The sequence below is a fragment of the Coregonus clupeaformis genome, unplaced genomic scaffold, assembly GCF_020615455.1.
Source record: "Coregonus clupeaformis isolate EN_2021a unplaced genomic scaffold, ASM2061545v1 scaf2760, whole genome shotgun sequence".
In the NCBI taxonomy this organism is placed as follows: domain Eukaryota; kingdom Metazoa; phylum Chordata; class Actinopteri; order Salmoniformes; family Salmonidae; genus Coregonus; species Coregonus clupeaformis.
This window is the reverse complement of record NW_025536214.1, coordinates 22,961-38,786: the sequence shown is the minus strand read 5'-3', so window position 1 is coordinate 38,786 and position 15,826 is coordinate 22,961. Positions and strand designations below refer to the sequence as shown.

Here is a 15,826-nt window from a genome sequence, read left to right as displayed (position 1 = left end):
ACCATTGGGAGTTCACCTGCGGTAAATTGTCGATGGGATTCTTGACCACCAGCTGTTTTTTTCTGAAGACGGGAAAGAAGGTGGGATTCGGACAGGAGAATAACCGGGTTCGTTCACACCATTGTTGCTGACCGTGCCGCCATGGCGTGCACGCAGGTCACATATTTCAGCTGGCCGAAACATTACCGAACGCTTCGTGATATCATTTTTCGTATCGAGTAGTTTTGTGAACAGACGAATTTGCACGATGCAGTACGTGGCAGCTTATAGCGTCACATTTTCAGCGGTTTGTGCATTTGAATGGCCATCCATTGGCCGCTTCATTGATTACCCCGAGCCATTTTCTTCGCTCTCATAGGACCATATGTCTAGTGGCCGCTCAACAAGCGCGTGGACACCACAGGAAATTCCGGTGCCTGCAGGCTGAAGCCTCTGGCCACCAGCCTGTGTCCTGCCCGCACTCACCAGCACTGCAGCACCCACCAGTCACACACCCCGCACTGCCAGGTTGTGCCGGGCATTGCTCTGGGACAGGTCGCTGAATATGTTAACACTGGTGATAGGTTGAAACAAAAACATATCATCTTTCTCATAATCTTATGGTAAGAGGTTAGATAAAGCATTGATGAATCGAATGTCTGAAGCGATTGCACTCATTACTTACTAATGATACATGAGATCTTAAAGGGATATATTATAAAGGTTGTAAAAGAGAACGGTTCCTCCTTCTGTTCAAATTGAATTTGTATTTATCTCTTTGCTTTCGCTATAGCCTTACTCTCTATGCCAAACAGTCAGTAGGTAAAGGATGTGATTGTGCCAATATATTGTAGCTATGTTTTAAGACTTATATTTGTTATTTTTCTAACTTTTTTCTGGTTCACAACAGACAGAGACAACATTGACAAAGGATGAAGGAAGAGTTAGCTGCTTCCCAGGCAACAGAAGAGAACACATTGACAATGCTCCTCTCCTCTTCACTGGCCTGTGCCACTCTTCACCTCACATTGTGTTAGCTATATGCAGGGCAGGAGGGCTGTTCGTGTACTCACCTCCTGCGGCTGGTGAAGAGCAGAGAAAACAGCAGCTGCACTTCCTGGTTAGCACCTCCCCACTTCATAAAGAACTTCAGCCGCACACTGAACACACGACCGTGCCAGGCGAGAGCTGAGAGCGAGGCCCTGTTTTTCCGGAACAGGTCGCGAATAAAACAGCGGAGCACATTGTTACCGGCCTGGGAGAGGTTCAGATACTCACGTGACGCCATGTTAAATGTTTTTTCCTTTCACATCACCCTTGGACTCTGTTTATCGACTTCAAACATTGTAAGGAGAGAGCTGCGAGCCGCATTAAATCACTAGCTCAAGCGAGTAGGAGGGGGCATGCGAGCGTCAGCCATTATCATCGAACAAATGGATGCTTATGGCGTCTTTTATTCATACTGAAGGCTGACAGTGCAATATTCCCGAATGTTACTTGAATCAGTTTGTTACTTTTTTTGCATTTGCTCTTGAAAACGGAATAGTTAACAATTGCTTCAATTGAACGAATGCATCATATCTTAGTTCTTGGTATCTTTTCATCATATGATGCAATATTTTGTTCACATTTAAGAGTATTTGCCTATCTAGAGTGATAGCAGCAAATACCCAGGAGGCACACGCGTTATAGCTTAGTCTCGGGACTATGCAAATTTGATTAAAAAATATTTAATCAAATTCGTTCGTTCCCAGAATCAGGTTTGTCCAATAACATTTCGTCTATATTATTACATCAAAATTTATGTATTTGTCTGTACAGGTAATTACACAAATAGTTCTTTAGTTAATTTTAAACGAAGGTTTTGAGAAAGAAATTGGTCCAATTCTTATCATATCGATGAAGTATTGCCGAAAGTACAGTCGATACATCACCGACCACCACAATGTTACTGTATATTTGCCGTTCAACAATACGATCAGAATGTGAGCAGCTCGCCCACGCTTCATCAGCCAGAATCTTGTCAACCGTCATTTACAGTGACGAAATGCGGAAGAAATCAGTTATCAGTAAATAGTAAATATGTTTATTAACTGCAGAAATAAGTTTAACAGCATATATCGAACGCTCGACAAAGAAGACTTCAGTTTTGCGTTCTTCAGTACATGCAGTAGGAATTGCCTTTCGAGATGCAAGATAACCGCAGATAGCTGCCAATGACCGAACAGCATACGAAAGCACTGTAGCGAGTGTATCCTCGTTTTCAGAAGCGGAGCATCTTGGCGATATTTTTCCTTAGATATGATAAGAGAACGTCAGCCTCACTGCCAAAGTTTCTCGTCGGTCTGCGAGTCAGATCAGCATGCAGGTCCCCACCGTCAGTCGTGTTTGCATCTTTGCGCTATTGCAGCTTCAATAAAGCTCTACAAGCCAGAGCAGCGATTGATGCCTTCTTCTCACTGTTGAGGCAACACGACCGATATCTGAGATTGGCAAGCCACGAGACAGCACGTCTCCCGAAAATAGGTCCGGGCACCCGAATCACCTGCTTTCAGAGGTAAATATTGTTATATTAACCATCTACCACATGCCATATCATCGATGTATTCAGACAATGCCTTTGTAGCTTGCTTCCAGATGGGTCAAGATTGCAGGCCTTTTGTATTCCTGTAATACAGCGCTTGCTATGCATATTTTATAGATGAATTATTCTACAATATTGATGGATTAATGACTACCGCTCCTATTCGTCACTCCGACATGTAGGTCCTGGGGTTTATAAGGTCAAACATACTTCATCTTGTGCCGATTAGGATTCATGTAATATATAATTTGTAAAATTACCAGCATAGTTAGTTTTGATTGAATATGTCTCGTATTGAGCCGTGCTGGGGAAAGAGCCCATATGTGTCTACTACTAGCAGCATCATCAGCCATAGCGTCTCCTGTTGCCATGGACCATTGACAGAAAAGGGCGAACACGGCAAAACATGCTTGGCGGGCCGTAAATTGTTGAACAAAACAAGTTACAGGTAACGAATTTCTTTCAACTGTACTGTATTGCACACATCGCAAGAACATACAGAGCCCTTATGTCAGGAGAATTACGGTTTACAACCCGAGCCATTGTTCTCTTTCAGGTGACAAGGAGATGGAGTGGCAATAGATCAGACTATCTCAGCCTTCGGAGTACTTCTGCCAAATATATTGATGTTGCCTCTGGTATTGAGATACCGATTATCTTCCTTTCAAACACAATATTCTGAATGCCTTTAGTTGTATTCAGCAGTCCTCTTTCTACGTAGTAAAACGACACAGCCAGCATCATATCGTTCGTTGTCTGCGAAGCAGAAATCTTCGAATATCGCTAGTTTTTCTGCCCAAGCGCTTGAGATCGAGCGTCAACTCCGCACCAGACCTGAATTGCATCCGTGACTACGTACTTCACCATGCAACAAGCGATTACAATGACTTCGCACTTTTTACGAGGGCAGGTCATGAATACCATGGTTACACCAGTGACAACATGACACTTCAGTTAAACTTGATTTCTCACATCAGTGGAGTATATCGGGCGTCCGGCCTTACCAACCCCACAATAACCGCAATGCAGCTCTGTGAGACAAGGAGGCTGCCATCTTGGGAGAAAGGCATGGACGCCATTATACTCCACTGATGTAGGAGAGCCGTCAAGACAGCTGGAGGTCATGGCTGTCACTGGCTGAACCATGGTGATTCATGACCTGCCCTCGAGCGCCGGAGGTCATTGTAGTAAAAAATACCTTGCTGTACAGTGAGTACAACATAGTCCTGGATGCAGACTCTGGGAGTTTCAGAACAGGTTCGACGCAGTCTCCAAGCTGTGACAGAAAAGTTTAACGGTATTCAGAGATTTCCCTTGCTTCACAAAGGCAAGCATGACATTAACTGGATGCTTTGTGTGTCTTATGCTTTTACTGCATAGGAGGTTTGCTGAGAAAGACAACTAAAGTGTTCCAGAAAATATTGTGTTGGGAAGATAAATATAATCAGTCTCAATACCAGAGGCAACATCAATATTTGGCAGGAGACCCTGTCTCTGTGAAAAACAGGATTTAGAGTGGTCTAGTCTCCCATCTCCCCTTCAGTCCACCCTCCATCTCCTTATCACCTGAAAGGAACAATGGCTCAGTTGAAGCAATAGAGTCATGAAATGTCACACCACTCACTTCCATTCTCCATAACATAGGGCCTGGCAATATGTTCTCGATGTGTACAATACAGTACAGTTGAAAGGGAGTAGGTCATTTACCTGTAACCTGACTGTTTGTTCAACAACGATTCTCGTGTTCTACGTCCCCTTTACAACCCAAAAGCATGTTTTGCTACAAATGATCTCCTCCCCTTTTCTGTCAATAGTCCATGTTGTTAGGAGTGTAAGAGGAGAGGACACTATAAGCCTTTTTATTAGTGACGTATCATTGTAGTAGGTAGGGCTCACATATGGCCTACTTTTGTGTAACCTAAATATATATTCAATCAAAACTAATATGCTGGTGGGAGGTTTTTTACAAATTATATATTACATGAATCCTAATCAGCACAAGACAAATTATGTTTTTGACTTACCTTATAAACCTTGGGACTCATTCCTTGTCAGGTGACTGAATAGGGCTCCAGTGAGTCTCATTAATCCATCAATATTGTACAAATTAATTCATCTATAAAATGCATAGCAAAACACTGCATTACAGGAAATACAAAAGGCCTACAATCTCTTGACCATCACCAAGAGCAAGCTAAAGGGTCATTTGTCCTGAATACATCGGGATATTGTAGCATGGGGTAGCGGTTAATATAACAATATTTAACTCTACAAACGGGTGAGTTTGGACCCCGCGGTCAGGTGAGTGTGAGACCCTATCAGGAGACAGTCCCCTGTCTCGTGGCACCAGTGCAATTTACTCCAAGATTCAGTGTCGCAATTGGGGAGATGACCTGGCGGCTATTTGTCTGTCCATTGTTGCCTCCAACAGAGTGAGAAGGAGCGGGTGTCGGGCTGCTCTGGCCCCCATGCGTAGGATGCCGGTAGGTGCAAGTAGCACGATGGGGTACAAACGACATGTTGGATAAACTGGGGGACCCTGCATTGCTGAAGTGTCTGACTGTGGACTGCTGTTGAAGCGAGTTGGTGGGAGCTGGACACTCCGCTGCTTCGTATCACTTTCTACAGGAAAAATATCGCCAAGATATCCGCTTTCTCGGGAAAACAGATACTTCTCTTTTAATTGTCGCGCTGTTGAGTTCATTTAGCAGCTATCTCGGTTATCTTGCATCTCGAAAAGGCGAATTCTACTGCAATAACTTACCTGAAGAACATTACAACAAGTCTTCTTTGTGCATGTTTGTCGAGAAACGTTCAATATATGCTGTTAAAAACTTAATTTGTACAGTTAGCTAAACATCTATTTACTATTCTTGGTTCTCCCTACCTTCCCCACGTCCACTGTAAATGACAGCTGTATCGACAAGACTACATGGTGATAAACGGGCGGGCTGCATGATTCTGATCATGTGGTTGGACAGCTAAACTATACAGTAACATTAGGTAATTGGTCCAATGATGTCTATCGACTGTACTTTCAGCCAATAACTTTATCGACGTATTATAAGAATGGGACTCAATTTTTTCAAAACCTTCGTTTTAAAAAATTAACTTAAGAATATTTGTGTAATTACCTGTACAATTAAATACATAATTTTTGACTAATGACAATATGGACGAAAATGTTGTTGGACAAACCTGATTCTAGGACAAAGACACAGATTTGACTAAATATTTTTTAATCAAATTTGGTATAGTCCCAGGACCAAGCTATATGCGTATACGTGTAAATCTAGATATTTACTGACTCATGTGTATTTTATATCCTAGATAGGCAAATGTAAAACGTGAGACAAAATGGTAACGGTTGTAATTCCTACATGGATAGAGAATACCAAAGACGTAGGCCTAAAGTTGTAATTAAAAGATAGTCACCGATTGGAAGAATTTTACTATTGATTCCGTTTTTAAAAGGCAAATGCGAAACGCTTTAAGAGACCGAGTTCACGAACTTTTATTCAGATGGCACACGCTACCGAATTTGAGTCAACCCAACTTCCACAGGTTATGCGTTACAAGGGTACACCATAAAACATCCGACACCGACGGACAGTGGTGAAAAACAGAATACAGTAGCCCGGCATGCCCCCCCCCTACTCTCCATGACTAAGCCATGATTTAGCCAGCACGGTGCAGGCTCCTCTCACTCTACAATGGTTCCCTGAGTCGAACCAGTAGAGTCCACAAGGGGGTGGTGGTAGAGAAAGAAAAACACATTTACAATGCAGCTACACAGCCGTCCCTGTGGAGCACGCTCTGGACACTCCATCCCGAATTGATGTGTGGTATGCATATTTTGGCAGCACTTTTGCGGAAGACAGAACCCCAGGGCCTTCTCGCTCTCCCAGCTCTCGCCTCTTTGAGTCTGTAAGGCCTGTTCAGTGGTGTTCCTCGGCAGCTGAAGTTCTTTTGAGGAGGAGAACAATCTGGAGTGGTCTCTTGTGGTCGAGGGAGCAGCTGCTGTTTTTTCTCTGCCTCTTTTCACCAGCCACAGGCCGGGAGTGGGGAGGTGAATACACTGACGATTTAACCCCCCCTGCCCCCCTACCTGTAAGCTAACAATGAGAATGAAGAGTAACACAGCCATGTAACTCTAAGAGAGGAGCATTGTCAATGTGTTCTCTTTCATGTCTAGTAACTAACTTTCTCTTCCTTCATACTTTGTCAATGTTTTTCGAGATATCTGTCTGAATGTGAACCTGAAAAAGTTAAATGAACTAGAAATATAAGTCTTAAAACATAGCTACACCATATTGGCACACAATCACATCCTTTACCTGCTGGCTGATTTGACGCATAGGGGAAATTACATAGGCCGTAAATGCAAGCTTAAAATTAAAGGATCATCCTGATTCAGGTTTGGTTAAGGGAGGAGCCACGCTTATAACACAAAACCTTTGTAATATATCCTTAAGGATCTCCCTTAATGTCATTAGCATCAAGTTACAATCCTTCAAGACATTCATTGATTCATCAGTAACACATCTAGGCCTCTCTTACCATGAGATTTGCTAAAAAAAGATGTTGGGTTTTTATACAACTCCAAACCCTATCACCCAGTGTTAACACTATCTGCCGGCCTGTCCAGAACAGTACCCAGCAACTCTGGTCTATCTGGGTGTGTTGGACTGTAGGGTGCTGGAGCGAGTGAGAGTGCACAGGCAGTTTTAGGCTGGTGGTTAGGCCGGGCCCCAGCCAGAGGCCCCTCGAGCTGTCTGAAAAGGCACGGTTTTCTGTGGTTCCAGCGCATGCACTTACAGGCAGGCCGACACTGGACACTTGTATGGTCCCTATGGGGAACAGAGAAGACAAACCAGATGGTTAATCAATAAACAACCACCAGATTCCCATTCAAAATGCACAAACCACTGGAAATGTGACACTTCTCACAAAGCCACCAGCGACATTGCCTGCCACCGTGACAAGACCTAAGATTCACTCTGTTCTCAAAACTACTCCGATACAGAAAATATTATCTTCGGAAAGCCCCGCGTAATGTTCTTACCCAAACCAGCTGAGTGGCGATCCTGGGCGGTCGCGCCATGGCGGCAGTTGTGACCAGGTGAACCAGTTGTTGAACTGGGCCAGTTTGTTCTCCCCGGTACCAGATCCACCTTCTCGTCTGACTTCCCGTGCCTGGAAAAACCAACAGTGGAATCAAGTCCAATCAATTGAATCTACCACAGGTGGACTCCAACGAGCTGTGGAAGAAACAGATCCCAAGGATGTTCAATGGAAAACACGATGCACCTGAGCTCAATTTTTAGTCTCATCGCAAAGGGTCTGGAATACGTTGTAAATAAGGTATTTCTGTATTTGTTTAGCTTTTTTATACATTTGCAAACACCAAAACTTTCGCTTTGTCAATATGGGGTATTGTGTGTAGATTGGATGAGGAACAAATTTAATAAAAATTTTTTTTAGAACAAGGCCCAACATAACAAAATGAGAGAAAAGGGGAAGGGGATCTCCAATACTTCCCGAATGCACTGTATGCATTTTTCTACGCTCAATTACCCTGAAGTGTGTGTGTGCGTAATTGCATTCCGTATTTGCATAATAGTGTGTGTAACGAGGAAGCTAGACTGGCTGCAGAACTGTGAGAGTAGGGCAAAGTGGACCTTCTACACTGATCCATGATCAGCTTTTTATTCTCTTCCCATAATGGTTATGGTTAGGTTTAGGGGAAGGTAAACAGATCCTAGATCTATGGTTACAGGAAACTTCCACCCAGAGCCTATCTGTGGAGCATACCATGTCCAGTACCTGGGCAGTTGGGACACAGGCGTGCCCATGTTCATGGAGGCAAAGAGGGCGGCAGCGGGGGAGGGGCTTCCCTGCAGCCGGGGGCAGCTGGTGACCTTGACTTGGTGGGCGAGCCGCTGACCCGAAGAGGGGACTGGCTGAAGCCGCGGCCCTGGTGGGGCGATGGCCGAAGCAGCTGCACGACATGGATTTCCCACAGAAGTTAGCAGCTCACAAACACCTGTAGCAGGCAACAACACAACAGTCAAGTGTGAAGGACTGGCAGGCTAAATTAGAGCAAGCAGAAGCCACATGAATAGGTTATAGCGCCGAGATCATTGTTGGAGATTATGAAGATAGGAGATTAATGTACGGGTCCAATATAGTGTTTCATTATCTAACTGACCAATAACAAATAAATAACTAGCATCACTTATTAATCAGGATATTCATATTCATTATTGTCTTTTAAGTTTATGTAAAACCTGCAAAGCAAGTTGGTCACTCAGTCACATCCTCCATGTGCAGATTTATGAACAGATAGACCAAAACACAGAGAAATGAATAACTATGAACAACTGTCCATCTCTTAGTGCAGTGTTCCCTTTCCTTGCCTGTGCCAGTGGTTTGGAGCTGGGGTCCAGCTTGCTACCCTGTGGATGTCAAACTCAGCCCGCATGCGCCAGAACCTCCATAAGGCGGCCAGCAGGCTGGCGTGTTCTCGATCCAGCACTGGAACACGCGGTCTTCACCACCTCCCCTGGGGAACCCTGGGAGGGAAGAACACTAGGGTCAGAAGCTCCCCTTACGGTGACAAAAGTTATTTGAGTTTGAATCAGAATGGAAGTGGGCTCCCATAACTGTGTCAGTCTCACATCAACAGCATAGCTTCTATGAAATGTGGTATTGTTATGTCACTTTTACAGTTGTTTTTCATTCTATCAGTAAGCATTTGAACCCCAGCAAATCTTACAAATTCAACAAATCTATAAGCCTGAATGTGGGAAAAATCTTGGGCAAAAGATCCAACAATCGATTTGAGCGAAACTGTCTAAATTCTAGCCAACATGGGACAGGTGATCATAGTTGGTATGAACCACAAGGTCAGTCAGCCTGTTGCTCGACTACAACCGTTTACGGTGTGATGTCGGGCAGTGCAAGACTATTCAGCCCCCTGCTCTGACCATACCTTAGCATGCAGAAGCTGGGCGCTGGACGCTCCGGTCCGGTCCACGTAGCTCTCCATCAGGTCCACTCCGCTTTGGTCAGCCCCGCCAGCAGGATCCCCTCCAGGTTCCCCACCTCCTTCATCTCACTGGTCAGCTTCTCCATGTAGCGAGGCAGCTACATAACAAACACACATAGAAAAGGAAACACATTCCTTTCAATAGATAGAAACGGGTAATCAGTGAAAAAAAACGATGATTATCTATTTAGTATATGTTGTTGTGTGTTTGTGGAGGAAGTCTTACCTGTGCGCGGGATTAAGGAACATGCATGCGAAGCGCCACTCCGTCCTACGGCCACACTACTCTCATACTAAGGAGGGAAACACAAAAAGGTTTGTATGACTAAGTTGTAATTTTTTAATGTTGGAATCTTCAAACTACTATGGTCAAACACTGCCCTCTTCATGCTGCTGCTGATATTTAGGATTCATTTGTAGTTTCTGCTTTTTGTGGGATCCCATGAAAACTCACTGAGGCCCCCTGGTGGTCCCTAGCCCCGTTTGACAATTCCTGTACAGTCGTGGTCAAATGTTTTGAGAATGACACAAATATTAATTTTTACAAAATCTGCTGCCTCAGTTTTGATGATGGCAATTTGCATATACTCCAGAATGTCATGTAGAGTGGATCAGATGAATTGCAATTAATTGCAAAGTCTCGCTTGCCATGAAAATGAACTTAATCAACAAAAAACATTTCCACTGCATTTCAGCCCTGCCACAAAAGAACAAGCTGCCATCATGTCAGTGATTCTCTCGCTAACACAGGTGAGAGTGTTGATGAGGATGAGGCTGGAGATCACTTGTCATGCTGATTGAGTTAGAATAACAGACTGGAAGCTTTAAAAGGAGTGGTGGTGCTTGAAGAATTGTTCTTCCTCTGCTAACCATGGTTACCTGCAAAGGGAAACACGTTTTCCGCATCATTGCTTTGCACAAAAAGGGCTTCACAGGCAAGGATTTCGCTGCTAGTAAGATTGCACCTAAATTAACCATTTATCGGATCATCAAGAACTTCAAGGAGAGAGGTTCAATTGTTGGGGAAGAAGGAGTCAGGGCGCCCAAGAAAGTCCAGCAAGCACCAGACCGCTTCAAAGTTGATTCAGCTGGGGATCGGGCACCACCAGTGCAGAGCTTGCTCAGGAATGGCAGCAGGCATCTGCACGCACAGTGAGGCAAAGACTTTTGGAGTGGATGGCCTGGTGTCAAGAAGGGCAGCAAAGAAGGCCACTTCTCTCCAGGAAAAAACTCAGGGAGCAGACTGATATTCTGCAAAGGGTACAGGGATTGGACTGGTGAGGACTGGGGTAGAGTCATTTTCTTGATGAATCCCCTTTCCGATTGATTGGGAGACATCCGGAAAACACCTGTCGGAAAAGACAAGGTGAAGCGCTACCATCAGTCCTGTGTCATGCCAACAGTAAAGCATCCTGAGACCATTCATGTGTGGGGTTGCTTCTCAGCCAAGGGAGGGGCCTCACCCCACAATTTTTGCCTAAGAACACAGCCATAAATAAAGAATGGTACCAACACATCCTCCGAGAGCAACTTCTCCCAACCATCCAAGAACAGTTTGGTGACAACCAATGCCTTTTCCAGCATGATGGAGCACCTGCCACAAGGCAAAAGTGATAACTAAGTGGCTCGGGAACAAAACTTCGACATTTTGGGTCCATGGCCGGGAAACTCCCCAGACCTTAATCCCATTGGAGAACTGGTGGTCGATCCCAAGAGGCAGGTGGACAAACAAAAACCCACAAATTCTGACAAACTCCAAGCATTGATTATGAAGAATGGGCTGCCATCAGTCAGGATGTGGCCCTAGAAGTTAATTGACAGTATGCCAGGGCGGATTGCAGAGGTCTTGAAAAAGAAGGGTCAACACTGCAAAATATTGACTCTTTGCATAAAGTTAATGTAATTGTCAATAAAAGCCTTTGACACTCATGGAATGCTTGTAATTATACTTCAGTATACCATAGTAACATCTGACAAAAATATCTCATAACACTGAAGCAGCGAACTTTGTGAAGACCAATACTTGTGTCATTCTCAAAACTTTTGACCACGACTGTACTATAGCCCTTTGTACTTTTGCCTAACATAATAATGAATGTTATAAAGGGTTGGATAATGCATATAAAAATCTGTCAACCCAGTCTATATCAATGGTTTACCCTTCCCTCGTACCAGTACTCCGTCGTAGGTGCCAGGCTCACTGGTGAGGAAGGCAAACATGACACACAGGGTAGGGGTTCTTGAGCTGCAGCCTCAGAGAGCTGCACATCTCCCTCCACAGGGAACTCTTCTCCGTCCGTGTAGCCTGACAAAGCCAGGCAACCACGTTTAGGTTCAGGTCCCCAATGCGAGGAAGGAAGGGTGGGGAAGTTTGGTTTATTTCGCTTGGATAGCTTGGTTTATTAGCCTGGTTCATTAGTCGTTTATTCTCTTGGTTTATGAGCTCCACTGTACACATAGCCAAAGCCTAACCTAATATTAGTGGGTATACTTTCTGACTGTATACTGCTTTTGTTTACAGTGGTGAAATCCTAAGTATGTTATGGTACTTTTGCTGTGATGGAAGTGACACCTCAGGCACAGGAGGGTAATGCATGTGCTGTTAACACTCTATATCTAATTAGTCTCCTGTCAGTCATGTGACCAGGCAGTAATTAGTAGCATACTTTATGCAGTGTATATTGCAAACAAGTTTTCGAGCCCTTACAAAGAATCTTAAAAATGCATTACATAGCCCTATCACAGATGACTCCACTCCAGTACCTCTCTCAGCGGAGGCTCCCTTGTTGAGGATCTGGATGGCCCTCGAGAATGTCCAGGTTGAAGAGGGCCACGGCGGCCGCACGCTCCTCCACTCGCCCTCCCCTCCAGGGAGCGCAGGAAGGGCTCCACGTTGATGTCGGGCCCCGGCTGATCCAGCCGCACAGACGCAGGGCAAGGCTGCGCCCTCGCTGTGAACCTGGGTCGTCCGTCTGGAGGTCCGAGCCGCTCCAGCACCGCCGGTTCTCCGTAGTGCCTGGTGGAGTAGAGATCAACAAATATACAAATGATACTTCAGGGGACTTTTTTGCTCCGTGAAGAAAAATCCTAGGGGAAACACTGAAAAAAGTTGTACAGTGTTATATAGTACTTTCAAGGGTTCAGCCTGTATATTTAGCCTAGATATAGGCCTAAAGATGATCTATATCTTTAGGTTGCTTACCTGAGCTGGACTTGACTATGTTCTTGATGCCTGAATAGACCAGGGCCTGTTTGTTCGCTCTGCTGTTTCTGCTCCATGTCTTCAGTGTACTGCTTCATGAGTGATACTTACATAGGAAATGGAACGCTGGGACATCATAAGAACCACAGTGCAAACAGTGACATACAATATAGCAACTTAGTCTATGTACATTGTATCCAGTTTGTCAGGTGTAAGAACACAAAGACAAATGATAATTCAATTCATCACTACAGTGCAAGCAGAAAGCCAGGCATGTCTCTCACACAAGGACATTGTGTCTACTTTATCTAAAATAAACAGAACAAACAGCACATAATTACTCACGCAAAGCCAGATATGTTTAGAAATGAGTATGCACCAGTAATATAATAAAGCAGGGGTATTCAACTCTTACCCAACGAGGTCCGGAGCCTGCTGGGTCTCTGTTCTACCTGATAATTAATTGTACCCACCTTGTGTCCCAGATCTAAATCAGTCCCTGATTAGAGGGGAACAATTAAAAAACGCAGTGGAACTGGCTTGGAGGTCCAGTTGAGTTTGAGGGTAATAAAGGATATAGAATAGAGTGTACCACAGGGACTTGAGCTGGGGTCGTCCCCTCCGGCCAGCAGATGGTTCTTCCACACCTGGACCGTATCATGACCGTACCTGGACTGGGCCCTCTGCCTCATCTTAGTGGCTATGTCCTTCTACTGTACCCCTCCTCCCACGCCCCCTCCTCGGCACACTCAACAGGTGCCTGCCGCAGGCCCACTGAGCGAAGTGGTGGAGCTCCAGGCTAAAGAGATACGTTCGAACACTGTGAAGTCGGTCATGGCGCGGTTGGCGGCCGAAACCACCACCATGCGGTTCTGGGAAGTTGGGTGCCAGCGAAGCTGCCGATGAGGCTGTTGCTGGGCTGCACGCTGCGCTCGATGATCGTGGGCTCTGTCTCGGTCGCCAATGGGCGTGGGTGTGTGCTGCATGTCGTAAAGGCGAATGATGTTGCTGTCGCGCGTCAGCGTGGCCAACAGGCCCATGCGCGTGGGGCACCAGGCCACCTGGGAATGGAAGAACAGTGAGTTACATCCAAAACATGTAGGCTATCACACAAAAAGTATACTCCTGATATGTGCAAGTCGATTTGTACACTGGATGGCAGGGGATAACAGAATTTTACAAACAAACAAGCATACCAGTAAGTTACCTTGGTGAGCGGCTTGGGCTGCTCGGTGAGCGTGAGCACTGGCTTCTCAAACTTGCGCAGGTCCCAGATGGCCACCTGGCCCTCGAAGAAGGAGGCCACACGGTCGGGGAAGTGGGGGTCCACTGTCACACCCTGGATGGCCTTGGTGTTGACAAAGGTCTCTGGCTGGTGTTGCGCAGGTCAAAGATGGCCAGGTTGCGGTGCATGCCAGCCAGGAGCAGCTTCTGGTCACGGGGCAGCCAGCAGAGGGACAGGCAGGCATCGTTCTGGCCTAGCTCATACAGGGCTTGGTCACCACTAGGCCAGAGTCTGTGTCTCCTGACAAGAGACGGATCTTTTCAGCGGCTACACTAGCCTCTGGGGAGAACTTACTGCTAATGTCCCATATGAGCACTGAGAAGTCTGCTCTGTGCTTGTCCAGCCCTGCGGCTAGCCAGTTGCTGTCCAAAGGGTTCCAGGCTAGGGTGTTGCATTGACGTGCATGCTTGGGCACAAACTCCTTCCCCATCAGCTCCTTGCACTTGGAGTTGTGGCTCTGCCCTAGGCTAGTGAGGACTACCCTGCCGTTAGCCTGTCCAACCGCTAGCAGACACTCAGGCTCGTGCTTTGGTACCAGGCCACACATTTCATGTATGGGGTGTCAGAGTTGATAGCTAATAGGGTAGCAGCGGTCTTCTCAGAGAGGGGGAGGGCTCCGGCTTTGGTCTCGCCGCTCCCCACAGGTCCTATGCGGTAGAGTCCAAGCTCTGAGTCACAGATGACATAGCGGTCAGCGTGGTGGGGGAGACCACAGGATGTCTGGCTTTGAGCCACTCATTGTTCAAATGGAAAAGCTTCTGTCCAGGAGAATTGTCTTGATGGTTACAACTTGATATACTGAGGGAAAACAGCATTTACAGTACAGCTGAAAGTTACCAACTGGCATCTACCATGTAGTCTAGTACTGAGCAAATTAACATGTTTAGCCTAATTTCTATAAACTTAGCTTAAGATATTGTACAAATGTTGTCACCATGTAGTTAGCTACCATTATGTGTAGCACGAGAGCAACACATTAGGTCGCTAACTGCTAGCTAGTGACATGTGACAAGTGGCACAGCTAACTAATTACCTAACGTTAGAAACTCACGACTTAGCTAGCAATCCCTAGGCGTAAAATAACGTTGTTACTGCAACATTGTAGTTAGCTAACTAGTTAATTAAACAAAAACATGTGGATATAAGATACTTTGCAGCAGATTTGTTAGCAAAATATCTGAACGTATGCTAACTTAGCTAGCTACAGTAGTTAGCTAACGTTATCTGGCTAGCTACAATTTTGTTGACATTGCAAGATTAGCTTCCTGAAGTACCAGTATCAAGGAAACAGATGTACCGCAAATAAACATTCGTAAATTGTGTTTCTAATAATAAAGATACAACAATTATTGAAAGAAACTTACAAATAGCTACAGACAAACCAGAGTTTCCACTAGTTACCACAGCCACAAAGTCTATGTGGCTATATCGTAAAAATTCATGAAAACAAACATTTGTTTTTTAGTCTTAATTTAAAGCTGGGGTTAGGTTTAAAATCACATTTTAAGAAGATAAATTGTAGAAATAAGCGGGCTTTGTGGCTGTGGTAACTAGTGACGACCACAAACCTATGCCGTGCTTGTTTTTGTGTTACACCTGAATATTTCCCCCGGAAAAGTAGATTGCTATTCGAGGCGTCCGGTTACGCACAAACCAGTTAGAATTTTGGGGAACACGGCACTGTCAATTCCTAAAGGTGGCGCTACAACCAAAGATGTATGATAT

General features: G+C 45.2%; 1 pseudogene; it reads right to left on the bottom strand.

Annotated features, from left to right (window-relative positions):
* Nucleotides 1–7,624: 7,624 nt before the first annotated feature.
* Nucleotides 7,625–15,696, bottom strand: LOC123489118 (annotated as a pseudogene).
* Between the last annotated feature and the right edge of the window lie 130 nt (nucleotides 15,697–15,826).